The sequence below is a fragment of the Nansenia antarctica genome, assembly GCF_963989245.1.
Source record: "Nansenia antarctica genome assembly, chromosome: 7".
NCBI classification, from domain to species: Eukaryota; Metazoa; Chordata; class Actinopteri; order Argentiniformes; family Microstomatidae; genus Nansenia; species Nansenia antarctica.
Window position 1 is genome coordinate 18,210,211 of NC_137677.1, and position 19,775 is coordinate 18,229,985.

Here is a 19,775-nt window from a genome sequence, read left to right on the forward strand (position 1 = left end):
TGTGCCCAAAACACCAAAACACCAAATTTAACAGCCCTGCTTATCATTTACACCTGAATCCTTGTAACACTAACGAGTCACATGACACCAGGGCGGGAAAACAACATCATTGGGCACAATTAGGACATGTTCACTATGGGGTGTACTCACTTTTGTTGCCAGCTGTTTAGACATTAATTGTTTAGCTGTTTAGACTGAGTAATTTTCAAAGGACAATAAATCTATACTGTTATTCAAGCAGCACACTGACTACTTTAAGTTATATCAAAGTTTCAGTAGGATAGTGCTATCCCCTGAAAGGATATAACAGAATATTTGCAAAAATCTAAAGGGTGTACTCACTTTTGAGATATACTGTATCTTCAGAGGAAGACGTTTTGATCGATTTGTTATTCTTATTAGATCATTATTTTATTCACATGAAGCACTAGATAGGTTGAACATTTGTTTCGTTTAATAGTTGTTTCCATCGCTATTATTTAAAAATAAATATCAGGAAACATTCGCAGCCACCTCATAGCCCCCCTGGCACCTCTCTAGGGCTTTCTAGTGGGCCGCGACCCCCCTGTTGAGAACCGCTGATTTAGAGCATCCGATAAAGCGAGGCCTAGGCCTAAATGTTTTAAGAGTCTTTTAAAAAGTCTCCACAAACCTTTTGCTAGACTGGCCGAGTTGTGTCTGTACACTTTCTCTGCCTTTTTCTTCTCCTTCTCCGCGGTCAGCTCTTCAAACTCGCCATGCTCTGCTACGTGATGCACAGTAAGGCCCGATCCCAATTCACCCCTATGACTCTGTTTCACCCCTCCTGCTCCGTTTCATGTTTTCATCGGGGGCTAGGGGGGGAGGGGGAGGGCTATCCACGGCTCAGTTTGGAGATTTTTTGGGACCACGTTAGATTTCTGAGCCATAACCCTACCTCCCAGGATGCATTGCGAATCATCTACAGAAATCTGATTCCGCCCTAGGCAATGCGGAAGACAACCACACATGTCATTACTTTTTACTCTGTGATTACTTGGTAATAAAGATTTGAAAAATTATGAAAAGTATCTCATTATCTTAGTTTAATGTCATTCAATGCATTGTAGACCTTTTTTTATAACAAGCATAACCAAAAATATATAACTAAAAATAACCAATATATGCCGATGTGCTGTGCCTATGCATAGAAATATACCGTTCCAAAGTCCAGCGCGCTTCAGCCAAGTTTAAGATCTGAGGGTTTTGGTGCTCAGCAGTAGAGGACAATAATAGCTAAACTATAACCTGGGCACTTCCATTAGACTACCAAAAGCAAGACAATGGAGCACTCATATCTGTGCGTTTGTCACCCTGTTCCTCTGCAACAAACGCAGAGATTGTATGAGCGCCCCGGCGCGCCCCTGTCCAATAGAAGCGCCAGGCACAGCCTCCCCATAGAAATACACCATGTCATCGGAGCGCGATTCACATTTCTCAGATGTACAATCCTGTTAAAATAAAATAAAATAATAATCTTACATATGTCGTTTGACAGCGGGTGATGGATTTGATGTAAAGATATCTATCAAACATTAGGCTGATTTGTGAATGATAGTCACGCGTTAGGACCTATTTCATGTCGCATTTCTCCTCTTTGATGGCATATATGACGCTATAGCTATGGCACTTATTAAACCAAAACACGCAATCTAATCCAAGCAGTTGTTATTATGTAATATTATTGATGGGTTATATCATGTTCTGACTAACAGCGGCTGTTTCTCCAGCGTTCCTGTCACATCGAATTTCGGAACGCCATGAAAATAAATCGGCCCTCCGTGTCTAATGTTATCTATCTAACGTTACATGTTTTAAGGCTGATCTGTGCATGATACTGGTGCATTTTGACATACTTCCTGTTGCATTCCCCCCTTTGATGGCAGATGATGCCTGAAATTTACCTAAAGTTCTTGCATGGTTTTCCTATCTCAGTGCAGACTGGCAGGGTAGGAGCACAGGATGATAGCCTACAGATCACCTATTCTGCCATGGTCTGATAATGAAGCATTGTTCTTTTTTGTTTGATGACTTTGATCCGTTAATAGTGTAAAACCGAGCGTCAATGCTTTTCTATGACACTACTGATGACGTATCAGGGTCTTGAAGGGTTGTCCCATTTCATAGGGAAAGATTTCAACCACTATGGCTTGTGGCTCTGTTCAGAGGCCTTGGCTCGTGGCTCTGTTCAGAGGCCTTGGCTCCAAAGTAAGTGGCACTCCAACACAGATAACATTTGCGTATCTGCAACTTCTGCACATGCTTCTGGTTAGGGGTGTAACGGATCGCCCCCCACGGTTCGGCACGCATGTGTACCGCGGATCAATTGCAAAATGTAACCAAGTAATAATATTACTTAATATTAGTTAATATCCCGTGTAAATCACAATGTAGAGTTGCCATGAAAAGATAGACGCGACAGTTGCGTGCTTTCTTTTACCTTAAAGCGCAATGATGATAATGGGGGGAAAAAATCCAGAACAACAAGGCTGGGTTCGTAAATTCGCTCTGGAATCTGATCAGCATTCATGGAACGCCTCTTGTCCAATCAAATTACTTGGTCCCTTTATGACGTCGGACCCAGTGTGCTCTCCGGCGCTCTCAGAGCAAATTTACGAACGCAGCCCAAGTGTTTCATGGCGAGTGCTGCTAATGTTGGCGACAGAGAAGAACTCGAAATGCCTCCCTCGTCATTTAAATCCCATGTATGGGAACACTTTGGCTTCTCTGTCAATTATAACAATGACGGACAGTGTCATTGGAAGTGTGGTTGATAAAAAAAAGTTACGGTGTTTAAGCGTTGTGCAACGAGAAAGTCGTACGAGCATGGCCACACATTTGACGGGAGGCACGAAAAAGGCAGCTTGATAACTTCTGATAATGTAGCCAATTTTTTCATACCATGTTTAAAGTAAGGTTTCACTTTATTATTTAGTTAAAAGTGGCAGAAAACATGTTTATTTGTCTGCTTTAAAGAGCCCAGTGATTCACTGCTGCAACCAGGTGCCTCCTCCCTCTCTCCTACTGCATCATTTAAGTTGAATGAATGAATGAATGAATGGTCTTTATTGTCATTAATATAGTACAGGTACCATACAACGAAATTTGTGGGGGGGGGCTCCCCTGGTGCTAGGATAAAAATACTAAAAACAAGAAGGGAAAAGAGCTGGTTTACATAAATTAAGGCTATATACACTATCCACTATACTATACTATACAAATAAAACACTGTGCTGTACTCTATGCTATGCTATAAATATCCTAACATTTCCTATCTCTGAACCTTATGTGCACGAGGGTTGTCATATTGCACATAGTATTATTGCACATTCACACATTGAATGTGTGTTTCTGTTTAATATGTAGCCTAATGTTTGAGTGTAGAATATGTTATGTATGTATATACAGTATATATATATATATATATATATACACATATATATATACCAGTTTTGACATCTTGAATGTTGTTGGGTTTTACACAGTAAAAGTGGTGTTTTTACAGAATTCGAGGAAAAAGCTCTTGTATGTTTTGTGTTGATCCGAAAAATGATCCGATCCGTGACTCAAAAACCGTGACACGATCCGATCCGTGACTTAGGTGATCCGTTACACCCCTACTTCTGGTGCATACTGGGAACTGGAGTTCTAAGCAGGGTTTCCGTTAACCGGTAATTACCGGTCTTTGTCCGATAAAATCTGTTGAAGTCCGACATTTTTAAACCTCTTCGGTCAAAATGTCCGGTGAAAATAATTCCCTTTAAGCACAATTTGAATACAATTTGCTAAAATTAATTTGTCACATATTCTGATTCCTTCTACATTAAAAAAGACGAATATATAGGCTATATGTTTTCTTTTATTATTAATGTGTAGACTAGCCTACGCGATGACAAACAGCGGCAGGGTTGCCAGATGGGATTGAACATGTTCCGCCTAACTAGTCCGCTAACCGCTAAACCCAGTAGCCCATTCGGCGGTAACCCCATCTGGCAACCCTGTCTCTCAACGGCGCGAGTAGTTTAGTCAGTTAATTGAGTTTGATCTAGTCTAAATAAAACCACTGCAGTGACCGGAGTCAAGGTTATTGTTCTGCGTGTTTTGGATGTGCTAGAGCACAGTGATGACCACCGAGGGCCGTGAGATGCGGCTAGTAAAGGACGCTAGCCATCTCAACCCCGTTCATTGATTGAGCCTGCCGTGCCCGTTCCAGCCCTGAGTCGGGAGATTCAGAGTATAACATCCCCACCATTAGATTAGGATTGATTAGATTAGGTTGACAACAACACCACACACTACATTTGAGTTTAGGGATATCAATGTTATATATTTGTGTATGTTTTATCTTTATGTATTAAAAATGTTATAATTGTTCCACATTTGAGACCTGTCTTCCCCCCACTCAGTTATTCAGTCGGTGTCCATCATTTTAGTTCAATTTAGTCTATCTATAGTGTTAGAGTTTAATTTGTGCCACTAAGTTGAAGTAGTCCACGGGTGTGTATCCCCCTGATACATCCTCCCCATTCTCATACTCCTGAGTCCGAGTAAGTATGATTTGACAGGCAGCTAGACTTAATGCCTTCCCTATCAGCGAGACGTGGTTATAGAAATTACGTTGTTTTATTGATAAAAAGGGTAAAACTGGAAAGAATATAGAAAACGTACATTACTGTCGTGAAACTATTTAACACACTTCAGTTAACGTAATGTGGAGTCCGTTCATTGATCGATACAGAGTGGCGCGCGTTCAGCGCTGGACATAATGGCATAGCGCGCATGCGAATCATGAAAGCCTATATATTATTATATTTATTATATAGCTCGCATCTAATCGTATCGGATAAGAAATAGACATTAAACGGCATATATAGGCTACACAACAGTAATCACCGCGACAAACAGCTATATTATATTTTAATATGATGACCGGAATATCTCACGTTTGTCCGGTAAATCGAAATCTTCCCGGACATGATGTCCGGCGGCATTTTTTTCTAACGGAAACCCTGGTCCTAAGGTTATAAACACTAATCACCAGACACACTGCTGACATATTTTAGTTTAACAAGCATGAGAGAGTGGCTCGTTTAGGTTAATGAGCATGTGACAATGAATTGGCTCAAGTTGTTTGCGTCATTGATAGGGCTGTCCCTAACGACTATTTTTCTAACGATTAATCTAGCGATTATTTTTTCGGTTAGTCGGTTACTCTAACGACTAATTTAACAATTAGTCTAACAATATTTTTTTTTACTGTTCGATTAATGTACCGTATCACTTAATTTTCCTCAAAATAATGGCTGTATTGTCTCTCTCTGTTTAACAGTGTCTATATAAAGCACTCTGGGTAATAGCTGCTGCTCTTATAAAACAAAGCAGCGTATGACATGCACATTACTCAGACGGCCACCCCTTTAAATGATCAGCTGATGTATGGGGGCTGTCTGTGGGCCCGCAATTAAACACAGACACCTTTAATTCGGCGAACTGCTACTACTACTACTGTAACTGCCTCTGTCAAACAGCCCCAGACACAGGGCAGACTCACTGCTATGTTTAGCCAACTTGAATGCCAACATGGCCATCAGGGTTTTTCCTGGCTCAAAATGAGGCGGAGGTGGTACCAGTGGTGTTTGACATCGGGGGGGACCCATGAAGCAGGGCTGTCGGGGGGTCCTTTAACATCAAACACTTAATTTCTTGCTTTCTGGTGAATTAATATGCACCAATTTGTGCCCTTTCTGCATCAATTTATGGTGGAATTATTTATGTAAAGGAAAACACAATATTCAGGCACCAGATGACCATTCAAAATATAATGTAATATAATGCACTATAAGGCTCTCAGGCATTCTGTACTTTCAAATATGTATTCTCCTTGAGCAGTGAACATACTATCAGCTATTTTGCTAGCAGAAACGAAAGCTAACTTATTTGCGAAACAGCGCCCCCGCCACCACGTCGGCGCAGTGCAGCAATTGCAGTTAGAAATGACAGAAATCCACCGAGTGCAACGCTTGTAGAAAATACGACCGTTAGTTTGTCGAGAGCTGGAGGCGGCTAGAAATATGACGGAGGCGGCCGCCTCATAATTCTCTATGCAGGAAAAACCCTGGCCATTTAGAAGTCTGTCCATCACCACAACACATAGCTAGCTAGTAGCTACATGGCTAGCTAACGTTACTCTCGCTGCTATGTTATGATTAGCTAAATTGATGCTAACGTAGCATGCGAGCTACGAGCTAGATAACGTAGGTGCGAGCACCACAATGACAATAGGCTACCGTAGCTAGCCAGCTACATAGCTAACGTTACTAACACCAGAAGACAAGACATACAAACTGTATAGAAGATTGATACATTGAAAAAGGCATGAATATTTTCTGTTTTTCTCCCTCCCCTCCACCCACCCCTCCCTCTCAAACATGTCTGCATGCATATATACATATAGATTTGCCCATCTACACACACACAAATATAAACAAGTTTACGACTAGCAGATCTTCTAGTAGGCACCCACTTCTTTACATATTTCATGGGGTTCCAACACTCAAGAGGAGGTCCAACTAGTTAAATAAAGATAAGAGCTGAGGTGTTTTCAATTCTCAGTTGTGTGCGCAAAGGTGTGACAACATTATTCATTTCTGAAAAACCTCTTTCCCAATCTGCACTACTCACAGGAATGGTATCAATTGCATGTCTGAGTTTAAGAAGGGCTTTCTGCATGGTGATCTGTGTATGGTCTATTATGTTTGGCAATATAATATGCTATATTGAAGACATTCTTAGTGGAGGCTAGACACTCCTCTTGTGTTTTCAGAAAGTTTGACTCCAAAGTGTTTTCACCCTGTTTTTTGTTTTGTTTGTCTTTCTACTATTTCTTCTGCTAGCTTGTGGCTCTGTGAGACACTGTGTTCTTGTATCTTCTTTCTCAAAGATTTCATTTGTTTCTCCCTGGTTCTGCCATATTGGCCAATGGAGTCCACCTGGAGTCCTTATCAAACTCTACCTAGCTATGACAGATTCAGTTAATCCATTAATCAGATACCCAAAGCTAAATATATAAGCTGCAATAAATTATTTTAGAAACACTCCAGAGACGTGGTGTTACTTCTGGCACTGCTGAGTCTATGGAAGCAGCACTTGTTCTCATGTTGTTTCTAATCCTGTATATGTTCCTATTCTTACAGGAAAGAGCTCCAACCCAGACTCAGACATGGAGCCCAGCTCCACCGCATCAGGAAGCCATAAACAACACAGACGGAGGAGGAGGAGCTCAAGACAGAAGAATCACCACTGTTTAGATTGCAGTGAGAGTTTCATTTGTCCAACTCACCTTAAATCACAACCACAGACTCAAGGAGGACAGAAGACTCACTCTTGTCTTCAGTGTGGAAAGAGATTTGGTTTTATGAGCAAACTAAAGAGCCATCAGAGAATACACACAGGAGAGAAGCCATTCTGCTGCTCCCAGTGTGGGCAGAGTTTCAGTCAGGCAGGACACCTAAAGAGCCACCAGAGAATACACACAGGAGAGAAGCCATTCTACTGCTCCCAGTGTGGGAAGGGTTTCAGTCAGGCAAGTGACCTAAAGAGACACCAGAGAACACACACAGGAGAGAAGCCATTCTGCTGCTCCCAGTGTGGGAAGAGTTTCAGTGATGCAGGAAACCTAAAGACACACCAGAGAACACACACAGGAGAGAAGCCATTCTGCTGCTCCCAGTGTGGGAAGGGTTTCAGTGATGCAGGAAACCTAAAGACACACCAGAGAATACACACAGGAGAGAAGCCATTCTGCTGCTCCCAGTGTGGGAAGGGTTTCAGTCACGCAGGACACCTAAAGAGACACCAGAGAATACACACAGGAGAGAAGCCATTCTACTGCTCCCAGTGTGGGAAGAGTTTCAGTCACGCAGACGCTCTAAAGAGGCATCAGAGAATACACACAGGAGAGAAGCCATTCTGTCCTGTGTGGACACATTGACATTGTTTAATGATGGGGGTGGGGTTTAAATGTGATTTTCTTATTTTTGATGTTATGAAAGTTTAAAGGTTGAAGAGCCTCAATGTAACAAACTACAGTTTTAAGATCACTTTCTTATACTTATAGTTTGTTGTCTCAGTGTTATGTTTGTATTTCTGTTCAGTTCAGTTGTGTACGTGTTTTTGTAGTCCACTAAATCTAGGACTACAATTCCCCAGATGTCTAGCCATTAGGTGAAATATTTGACACGTGTGTTGTGCATTGGCTAATAAAGTGATGCTGTTTGAACCCTTTATACTCCTGCATTCACTTGTCACTGCTTTATGCCTGAAGAAGGTCTATGACCGAAAGCTTGCAATAAAATAATGATTTTTGCTAGTGTTGTTCCGATACCATTTTTTGATCCCGATACCGATACCGATACCTGACCGTGCAGTACTTGCCGATACCGAGTACCGATCCGATACCACGGCGTTTGAAAAAACAAAACAAAAAAACATGTTTTTTGAGCCGCATACTCACCTCGATGTAAAATGATTGCTAACACTTAGTCTGGCACTGCTCAAAACCTGAAGATGTTCCAGTTAAGCAGCATACTCTCAATTGCTTCTGCAATTGCTTCACCAGTGTGGGACCCCTTGAACTCGTTTGCATGCAGCACAACGCTTTCCCGGTTGTATGATTCGGAGTCCACCCAGTGAGCAGTTAAACTAAGCAGGGACAGTGGGGAGACGTCGCTGGTCCAAATATCCGTAGTGAAGCTGATGGCCTGCACCTTTCCTAGCTTATCTGAAACATGCTCAGTCACCTTCTTATTGAGGGCAGGGACGGCCGTCTCCGTGATGTATTTGCGACCTGGTATTTTGTATTTAGGTACAGCGTGAGCCATAAAAAGGCGGAATCCCACATTGTCAACAAAGGAGAGGGGCAGGTCACAGAGCACAATCATTTCAGACATTTTCTCAGTCATCTTTCTTGCCATTTCACTCGTCGCATCCCACTGGTCCTTTTTATGGAATGAGCTACTCAGCGTTTGTTGTTTTGGTCCATCCGTTCTCTTGCTTGCTGTCGCAGCTGCAGTAGATGACAGAAACTCTTCGTGCTCTTTAATATGTTTTGCCTTTAAATGCTTAATTAAGTTGCTAGTATTGAAACTGGCAGCTTTAGTGCCACCCCTCGACACATTGAGACTGCAAATTGTGCATTTAGCCGTTGTACACACCGGACTATCCACCTTGAGATATCTCCATGCGTGTTTGTTTTTCCGCGATAGTGAAAAGCTGCCACGCCATTGGTTGAGAGCAGCTGCTCTGGGCCAATAGCGTTCCAGCAGAGGGGCATGTCTGGGCATGTCTGTGTTAGGAAGGCTGTGTCAGGCTTCGTGCTGCGCAACGTGCTGCGTTTGAACAAGAGTTTGGTATCGGGTGTTATTATTTGTTAGTACTCGCCGATACCGATACCAGCATTTTTGTGCGTATCGGTGGCCATGCCGATACTAGTATCGGTATCGGAACAACACTAATTTTTGCACAGATTTCAGTGTGCGGATGCTGCTTTATTCACTCTAAAACTATTTATAATCAAAGAGTGTAAAAGCTGTACAGTAATAATAATAATAACTTTTATTTGTATAGCGCTTTTCCTGCAAGCGTTGCAGCTCAAAGTGCTCCAATCGTTATATAATCATAATATAATTATTTAGTCATTTAAAGGCAATATTAAAAAGATGGGTTTTTAGCCTTGACTTGAACATATGTGCTGAGGTTGCATTCCTAATGTAAACTGGCAGTGCATTCCACAATTTGGGAGCATAAAATGAGAATGCAGCCTCACCACCTTACATGTGGTACACAGAAAAAAACAGCGTCAGATGACCAGAGAGCTCTATTGGGCTGATCTGCTAGCGAAAGGTCTGAACATATTCTGGTGCTGTGCCAGTGAGAGCTTTATAAACAAGCAGAAGGATCTTGAAATATATTCTGAACTTAATGTCCATGGCTTTTATTTACCTCAACACAAGAGAGCACCATTCTATTATAGAGACAGACTGTTATCGAGACAGACTATTATAGAGACAGACTGTTATAGAGACAGACTATTATAGCGACAGGCTATTATAGAGACAGACTGTTATAGAGACAGGCTGTTATAGAGACAGACTATTATAGAGACAGACTGTTATAGAGAGAGGCTGTTATAGAGACAGACTATTATAGAGACAGACTATTATAGAGACAGACTGTTATAGAGACAGACTATTATAGAGACAGACTGTTATAGAGACAGACTATTATAGAGACAGACTGTTATAGAGACAGACTATTATAGAGACAGACTATTATAGAGACAGACTGTTATAGAGACAGACTATTATAGAGACAGACTGTTAAAGAGACGGACTGTTATAGAGACAGACTATTATAGAGACAGACTGTTATAGAGACAGACTGTTATAGAGACAGACTATTATAGAGACAGACTATTATAGAGACAGACTATTATAGAGACAGGCTGTTATAGAGAGAGACTATTATAGAGACAGACTATTATAGAGAGAGGCTGTTATAGAGACAGGCTATTATACTGTAGAGACAGACTATTATAGAGACAGACTATTATAGAGACAGGCTCTTATAGAGAGAGGCTGTTATAGAGACAGACTATTATAGAGACAGACTATTATAGAGACAGGCTCTTATAGAGACAACTATTATAGAGACAGGCTATTATAGAGACAGACTGTTATAGAGACAGACTATTATAGAGACAGACTATTATAGAGACAGACTGTTTCAGAGACAGGCTCTTATCTTTTCAGGAAGGTACAGTATGTCTAAAATGCAAGGTCATTTATCCTATTTAGTGCCCCCAAAAAGTAGCTTATACCTTAGGTAGATTGTCAGTAGTGTTGTTCCGATACCGATACTAGTATCGGCATGGCCACCGATACGCACCAAAATGCTGGTATCGGTATCGGCGAGTACTTGACAAAAACGTTTTTTTTTTTTTTGTTTTTTTTTTACTTAAGTTTTACAAAAACTTTACGAGTTTTACAAAGGTTTTGAGCAGTGCCAGAATAAGTGTTAGCAATAATTTTACATCGAGGTGAGTATGCGGCTCAAAAAACATGTTTTTTTGTTTTGTTTTTTCAAACGCCGTGGTATCGGATCGGTACTCGGTATCGGCAAGTACTGCACGGTCAGGTATCGGTATCGGGATCAAAAAATGGTATCGGAACAACACTAATTGTCAGTCAGATAATAATTATATTTAAGACACCCTGACCCTATTTCTTGACTCAAAGTGAACTTTAAACATTTCATGAGGAAAAATATGATACTATCAGCTCCCACAAACGTTGCTAATCATTAACAAAAAGGCCTCAAAGAAATGAGAGAATCACACTGAACATTTCTACCATAACATGAACGATACCACAACCACATATGATGATTTAATTAACAACAATTAATTAGCAATAACACATCTTCTTCTTCGGCGTATGGGTTGTTGTTTTCCACTCCACCAGGCTCGGGGCCGAGGGGCTACCCTTTTACCACCCCAAGACCGTTGAGGGGCTCACCCGTGCTATATTTCTGGACACCCCTCCAGAAGCCACGTCATCGTCTCGTCATCTAATACCGACAGACCATGCATCCCGTTGGCGAATTTGCGAAACCTAGGATGGTATGGGGAAGGCAGGGCAATACCGCTACCTGATTGGTTGGCGAAAAACATGTTTATTGACTGGGCAACACAGTGTAAATACAGAGTTCTGGCGAAACCAGAAACACTCATTCTGCAAAACGTCGAATTCCGACGTGACATTGGGGTAGCTCGTTCTCTGTTATGTGCGCCTGTCGGGGCTTCTCTCTGGATTATTCCATTTTGAATTGCACTTGTATTAATTAGTTAGGCCACATTTAGGGTTAGGGTTAAGGTTAGGGTTAGGGTTAGGGTTAGGGTTAGGGTTAGGGTTAGGGTTAGGGTTAGGGTTAGGGGTTAGGGTTAGGGTTAGGGTTAGGGTTAGGGTTAGGGTTAGGGTTAGGGGTTAGGGTTAGGGTTAGGGTTAGGGTTAGGGTTAGGGTTAGGGTTAGGGTTAAGGTTAGGGTTAAGGTTAAGGTTAGGGTTAGGGTTAGACTGTCCCTGTAATCTCTATGTGTGATGTGTGAGACCAGGCTGTTTATTCTGATAATAACCAGCTTGTTAACATTCAATTTGTCACATTGTATACCCACAAATACATTTCAGAACTTTAGGAGTTGTTTAAACTTTTTTTTTTTTGTAAGATTTTATTTTCCATTTTCTTTTTACACAAAACATTATACACACATTACTTGACAAACATCACAATACATCACAACTTGACAAACATCACAACACATCTCAAATTGACATACATCACAATGCATCACAGCTTGGCATACCTCACAACACATCACAACTTGACATACATCACTACACATCACAACTTGACATACATCACACACATCACAGCTTGACATACATCACAACACATCACGACTTGACATACATCACAACACATCACAACTTGACATACATCACAACACATCACAACTTGACATACATCACCACACCTCACAGCTTAATATACATCATAACACATCACAACTTGACAAACATCACAACACATCACACCTTGACAAACATCACAACACATCCTAACATCCCAAAGCCCCACTTTTTTTTTAAACCGTCTAAAGTCTATCCCAGTTTACCCCCTATACTTTATCTAACTAATAATTCTAATGCATAATCAAATTAATCTCTTAGTAATATGTTTCTTGCACTATCTTTACGTCTTAGCTAAGGCCTTCACTATCTCTCCCCATATCTTTTCAAACTGATCTTTCTTATTATTGTCTATGGCTAAATTCTTCTCTATATTGGTATAATAAAGAATTTCGTTTTTCCATTGTTGTAGTGTTGGAGGTTTACTTGATTTCCAACTTCCAAGTATTAGTTTTTTAAATATAATTGATGAGTACATAATTATCCACCCCCTAGGGTATCTTACTGTGGCTACATCCTGGAAAAGACAGATTGAAGGATCAAATTTGAATCTTTCCTTATGTACCCCTGAGAGCCAATGTTCTATGTCAACCCAGGTTTTCTGTACTCTGGGACACTCCCAGAATGCGTGTATTAGTGAGTCTTTTTTTCCACACTTTAAACAGTTATCTGATACATTACTATAATACTTATGGATTTTATCTCGCGTGTGGTAGACTCTATACATTATTTTATATTGGATTAAACGTAGATTTTCATTAACTGTCATGTCATTTGTAGTATTCCAACACTCTTTCCATTTTAAACCTATATCTGTTCTTCCTAGGTCTCGATTCCACATCTCAATCCTACTTTCTAACAGTTTTTCAGCTACATAGGTCTTCTGTAGAGTTCTATAAATTTTACCTATCAAATTCTTATCAATTTCTCCATCAAATATGATATCCTCAATTGTACTCTGCTGCCCAAATGATTTTAAATTAAAATGTAGATTTAGTTGTTTAAACTTAGTTGTTTAAACTTGAACTCTGTATTTACACTGTGTTGCCCAGTCAATAAACATGTTTTTCGCCAACCAATCAGGTAGCGGTATTGCCCTGCCTTCCCCATACCATCCTAGGTTTCGCAAATTCGCATCCCGTTGGCCCAAGTATATCCAGCTGCAGACATCAAATCCATCACCCGGAAACGTGATGGACCATACGTCATCATACCGCGCCTGCATATTTGCATAGACTACGTCATCGCCTTACTACGGTGGAAACTACGGTGGAAACCATGAACACATTTCCAGCAATGGATTTGGTCAGACAGAATTTGTGTTATTTTAGCTGTTTACCAAAACATCTTAGTTACAGTCATACACAAGTTACAGTCATATAATGCATATGAATGAATGAATGAATCTTTATTTCGAACATGATTTAAAAATAAAAATAATAAATAACTAATATGTAGAGTACAGTCCTATCAATTGTTCGAAAAGGAGTAGGAAGAAGCCTGTCCTACCCCTGTTTATACTTAACAATTATGCTTACATTATATAATCCAATTAATTAATACATATATTTCAGTATCATCCGTTCTAATACTTTTTCATTAAAAATAATTTAAACCTTTTTTTAAATAGAGCAATAGAGCAATATTTCTGCTTTCCTTCATATTTTCTTCATATTTTTGACATTAGGAACAAGTTATTAGTGTGATCACGATATCCGACCTTATGTACAATCCTCATAGCTTTTTTCTGTAGTGTAATCAATGGGTTTAAAGTGCTTTTATATTCATTTCCCCATATCTCCACACAGTAACTCAAATAGGGTAAGACAAGACAACAATATAGAGTATACAACATCCTCTGTTCCAGAATATGTTTTGCCCTGCACAATACTGCAATACTCCTTGATACTTTGGATCTAACGTATCTTCTATGAGATTTCCAACAGAATTTACTGGGCTTAAAGTGCAGACTCTCAGCTTTAGGTTAAGGGTATTCACATCCAAATTGAAGGAAGGGTTTATGAATTATAGCTCTTATATATAATAACCAAAAGTAATTAGACAATTTACTCAAAAGCTGTTTCATGGGCCAGTGTGGGCTATTTATTCCTTCATTATTTCTTTATCAATTAAGCAGGTAAAAGGTCTGAGTTGATTCCAAGTGTAGCATTTGCATTTGGAGGCTGTTGCTGTATACGCACAACATGCAGTCAACAGAGCTCTCAATGCAAGTGAAACAGGCCATCCTTAGGCTGTACAAACAAAACAAAAATCCATCAGAGAGATAGTGGGAACATTAATAGTGGCCAAATTAACTGTTTGGTACATTCTGAGAAAAAAAGAATGCACTGGTGAGCTCGGCACCACAAAAAGGTCTGGACGTCCATGGAAGACAAGAGTGGTGGATGATCACAGGATCCTTTACATGGTAAAGAAAAACCCCATCAAAACATCCAGCCAAGTGAAGAACAGTCTCCAGGAGGTAGGCATATCATTATCCATGTGTACCACAAAAGAAAGACTTCACACAAGCAAATACAGAGGGTTCACCACAAGGTGCAAGCCATTCATAAGCCTCAAGAATAGAAAGGCCAGATTAGACTTTGACAAAAAAACATCTAAAAAAGCCAGCCCTGTTCTGGAACAGCATTCTTTGGACCGATGGAACTAAGATCAACCTGTACCAGAATGATGGGAAGAAAAAAGTATGGAGAAGGCTTGGAACGCCTCATGATCCGACGCATACCACATCATCTGTGAAAAAATGTGGAGGCAGTGTGATGACATGGACATGCATGGCTTCCAATGGCACTGGGTCACTAGTGTTTATTGATGATGTGAAGACAGAAGCAGACAGATGAATTCTGAAGTGTTTAGGGATATTCTGTCTGCTCAGATTCAGACAAATTCAGCAAAGTTGATTGGATGGTGCTTCACAATACAGATGGACAATGACCCAAAATATAGTGTGTAAGCAACCCAGGACTTTTTTAAGGCAAAGAAGTGGAATATTCTGCAATGGCCAGAGTCAATCACCTGATCTCAACCCAATCAAGCATGCATTTCACCTGCTGAAGACAAAACTAAAGGCAGAAAGACCCACGAACAAACAACAACTGAAGACTGCTGCAGTAAAGGCCTGACAAAGCATCACAAAGGAGGAAACCCAGCATTTGGTGATGTCCATGTGTTCCAGACTTCAGGCAGTCATTGCCTGCAAAGGATTCTCGACAAAGTATTAAAAATGAACATTTTACTTACGTATGATTGTTAATTTGTCCAATTACTTTTGAGCTCCTGAAAATAGGGGACTGTGTATAAAAATGGTTGCAATTCCTAAATGTTTCATACAATATTGTTGTTCAACCCCTTGAATTAAAGCTGAAAGTATGCCCTTCAATTACATCTTGATTGTTTCATTTCAAATCCTTTGTGGTGGCATACAGAGCCCAAATTATGGAAATTGTGTCACTGTCCAAATACTTCCAGACCTAACTGTATATAAATAAAATAATGTCAATGACCCCAGGTGTGGGACTTTATTAGGTCAAACAGGTTTGAGGGGTCAGGCAAAGGACTTGGTGGAGTCAGGCAAGGGTCAGGCGATCATCGTTGTAATCCATGGAGCAGGGCAGGAACCGTGGTGCAAGGTGCTGGGCTGGAGGTGTCCATGGTGCTGAGTGCCCACTGATGAGCTAAATAAAACATTCTATTTCTGATGAGTCAACAGCACTAGGGCTCCTTCACAAAACCCTTACTGGAATCTTCATACACTCTGTGAATTAGTCTTTACTTTCTGATGAGTCAACAGCACTAACCCCATCCAGTGTGACATGTAGATAGCATATATTTAGAATATGTAAAATGCAAACACCAGAAATGCAATAAAGTTTGAGGTATACCAAATGGAATTAATAACAAGTGTTACGACCCTTCTGTCTAGAGTAAAATAAGGGCCTAGGGTAGAGTGCACAATGTACAGGTGTGTTGCAACACAAATGCCCAAAAAAGTGTACAAGGGATCAAATCAATTCAAGTTTTATTTGTATAGCGCATTTCTCACAAGATGCGACTCAATGCGCTTCACGTAATGACAGATGTTCAGTGTCCAGTGTAGTGTAGTGTTCAGTGTTGTGTCCAGTGTCCAGGTTCCAGTGATAGCTTCGTCAAAAGGACGCAAGGGTAAAAAACCTGTGCACTGTGCATCAAGGAAAAGTGCCACTAGACCGTAGGGGTCTAGCCGGTGTGTATCTTATAAGTGATGTCAGAGACCAGGAACAGTATAAAAGGCTCTTTAAAAACAGCAGGGTCCGATGGGATAGGATAGTACGATAAACTCTTGACCGGGGCTCCGCCCAGGGTTGACTCCAGACTGTACCCCGTCGCCTATGGGGAGGTCCGGCGCATCCTCACGACCCAGCGTGGCTCCAATCACTTAGCTGAGGACAGGAAAGAGTGACTCAGCAGGTTGCACGAGTGACAGGCAACCACACAGTCCACAGTCCATCAATTGGCTCTCAGCTATGCTAGACAGTAGGGTTAGCCCTCAACCTCCAAAGTAAGCAAACAAAAAGTCACTTAACTTTGGGAAGGGCACTGGCTGCACCCTCCCAAGTTTCCCAACAGGCCTCTGGAATCACAACCCCCAGTGGTCAGACACGGACAGCTCCGTTGGTGGCCAGTCGTCCCTCTGCTCGGGACCACAGCTCGGCGCCAAAAAGTCAGCTCTCAAAAACAAGAAAAGAAGCAATAAAAATAGGGGAAATATTACTTAGAATAAGCAAAATTATCTGCCATCAGAACAGGACAATTTCACTTGCCAAGATTGTCTTAAAACAAGTAAGAGATATCTTAAAACTGGTGCAGTCAGACAGAAAACAAGCTTATATTGCCTTGATTTAAGATATTTAATCTTACTTAGATTAACTTTTTGCATTGTGGCGTGTATCAGGTGTTCTCTCGTTCCAACGTCGCAGGTCCCTCTGGTACTCAGCAGGTTTTCGTCTGGTGGTCGTCTAGTTGTCGCTCTCTGTCTTGTTGTCGCTCTCTGTCTCGTTGTCGCTCTCTGTCTCGTTGTCGCTCTCTGTCTCGTTGTACGTAACCCTCGTTCCCAAACCACTCTCCCCTCCTACTGTTTGTTGGTGCCTTAAATAGAGAGCAAAGGGGAACAGTGTCACTCCCAGTCCCCAATCACTGCTAACCAGCAGCGTGTGTATAGTTGAGGAGTAGGAACAACAGAAATGGTGCGCTTCTACCGCCAGGAGGGAAACAGAACACAAATAAAAAGGTTCTGTGTGAAGAGACAGCAACAAAAAATGACAGGTTATTTTCTTTGTTACCCCGTGACATCATTGCTGTTTGCACTTTATCGCAAGTGCTCTTTCAACATTGTCTCTATGGTCTTTCAGCTTCCTTTTCTGTTCTTTGCTCAAATTTTTGACCATAATGGTCAGACAGCTGCATCTCACTGTTGAGACAAAATGTTATAAAGAAGTGATTAATAAATAATTTAAGAAACTCACATTCATCAGTGGTTGCAAACTGTCATGGAAATTGTATTAGCACTCTCCAGCTTACCTCAAGTCATACTGTGGTCCACATGTATACATTTCCATGGCTTTCTCATTGGAAACACCGTTTACAGCTGCAATGGCGTGGACTGTTGCCTGTGTCATGAAGTGATTAAAGCCACACGTTTACCAGTTATAGTAAAATGTAGACATCTAAGAAGGTTGTGCCATGTTGCAGGTGAAACTAAGCAAGACCTGATATGAGCAAATGGCATTATAAGATCCTACTGGATATTGACCATGAGTTAAAGTGTGACATGTTATAATATGAAATATGTAGTCTATAAATAAATAAAAAGTGTCAGTGAATTGTCACCTCTGGCAGAAGCACATCAATGACGAATGCCGACGGATCAGCCAATGTTGTCTGTGTTTTTTTTACCACTCCTGAGAGGAAGTTAACTAGTCTGTCCATTTTGTCATCATCGTCAAAGAAGATGACGTCTGTGGCCTTCTTTTTTGCCCAAAGAGACTTGACTTGTCCTGCCATGATTGCCTGCAAATATATAGTTTGTTGGGAGGATGCTCTATGTAAATGTACAATCACTACACAAATATAAAACATTTCACTTTCATTATTTATATTATGCTTAAATGTGTCACTTTACTTAGACATTTCAGTTGCAAACTCACTTCAAGATGTTGCAGTAAGCCTTTGTCCTGAGTGATGAAATCCACTAACAAGTCATTGGTCACTCTTCGTTGGTGTTGGGCTTGTTGAGCCCTTTCCTAAAATGTAATAATACAGTGCTTAACCATGTTACAATCAAAAGGTGCAGTTAAGTACTGAATGAGTCACTTTCTTTCCTTGATCATTTGCACTTCCTTACTTACCTCAAGTGTCTTGATAGAAAGTGTGGTTTCACTATCCAGGCTTCTGACATCTTTGTCCATGGTAACATCACTTTCCTAAATGGATACACACATAAGCATGACTATGTGTACAGCTGTGAATGGTGGATAGTATGTTTGTATGCAATAAACTTCATTCACACTAACCAATTCTTTAGGAGGAAAGCTGTAAGGCCTCTTGAAGTACGCGTGGTCCTCGTCAGTGTCCAGTGGCATCTGTACAGAGTCCACCATTATTGCCAGTATGTTTTACATGAAAGGGTTAACTACTTCAAAAAGAGATCCAGGCTGGATTCAGAATGACACAGTACCACTAAACATATTGCATGTGCCATAAAGTTGCATGGAGTATGTGTTTTAGGAGCAGTAGCCCATTCAGAAACAGGCACACGGTCATAGATACTTAGTGAGAGATGCACTGACCATGGTGTTGCTTGCATGCCTCCTTTTAAGACTTGAATAGGTCCTGAATACAGGTGGGACACTATCGTGAAGGGTCGCTCTGCCTTCCTCACTAAAGTGAGCAAACTTCCTTCCAAATCTGAAATTAACACACATTCTCTTCACCGGAAGGTTGAATTGTAGGGCCAGGTGTTATCCTCTTGATAATAAATGTACAAATACAATTATTATTTTTGTAGCACTGCAGCATACCCTTCCAGCCCAAGGTTTTCCACCAGGACAATACACCACCACCTTCTCAGGAGAGACATGTCATCCTAAAGAAAGAGCAGTTACTCAATTTGCATTCAAAGTCTTATAGCATATCTGTTATGTAGGACTAGATGTTGATATCCCTCGATAGATACATA

General features: G+C 40.8%; 1 long non-coding RNA gene across 1 annotated transcript; it reads right to left on the bottom strand.

Moving 5' to 3' along the window:
* Window positions 1–17,809: 17,809 nt before the first annotated feature.
* Window positions 17,810–18,784, bottom strand: LOC308161510. The gene is made up of 4 exons (XR_013937537.1): window positions 18,745–18,784; window positions 18,428–18,607; window positions 18,119–18,207; window positions 17,810–18,008 (listed from the first exon to the last, which is right to left on the bottom strand). It is a non-coding gene; the product is annotated as an uncharacterized lncRNA (long non-coding RNA).
* Window positions 18,785–19,775: the final 991 nt, after the last annotated feature.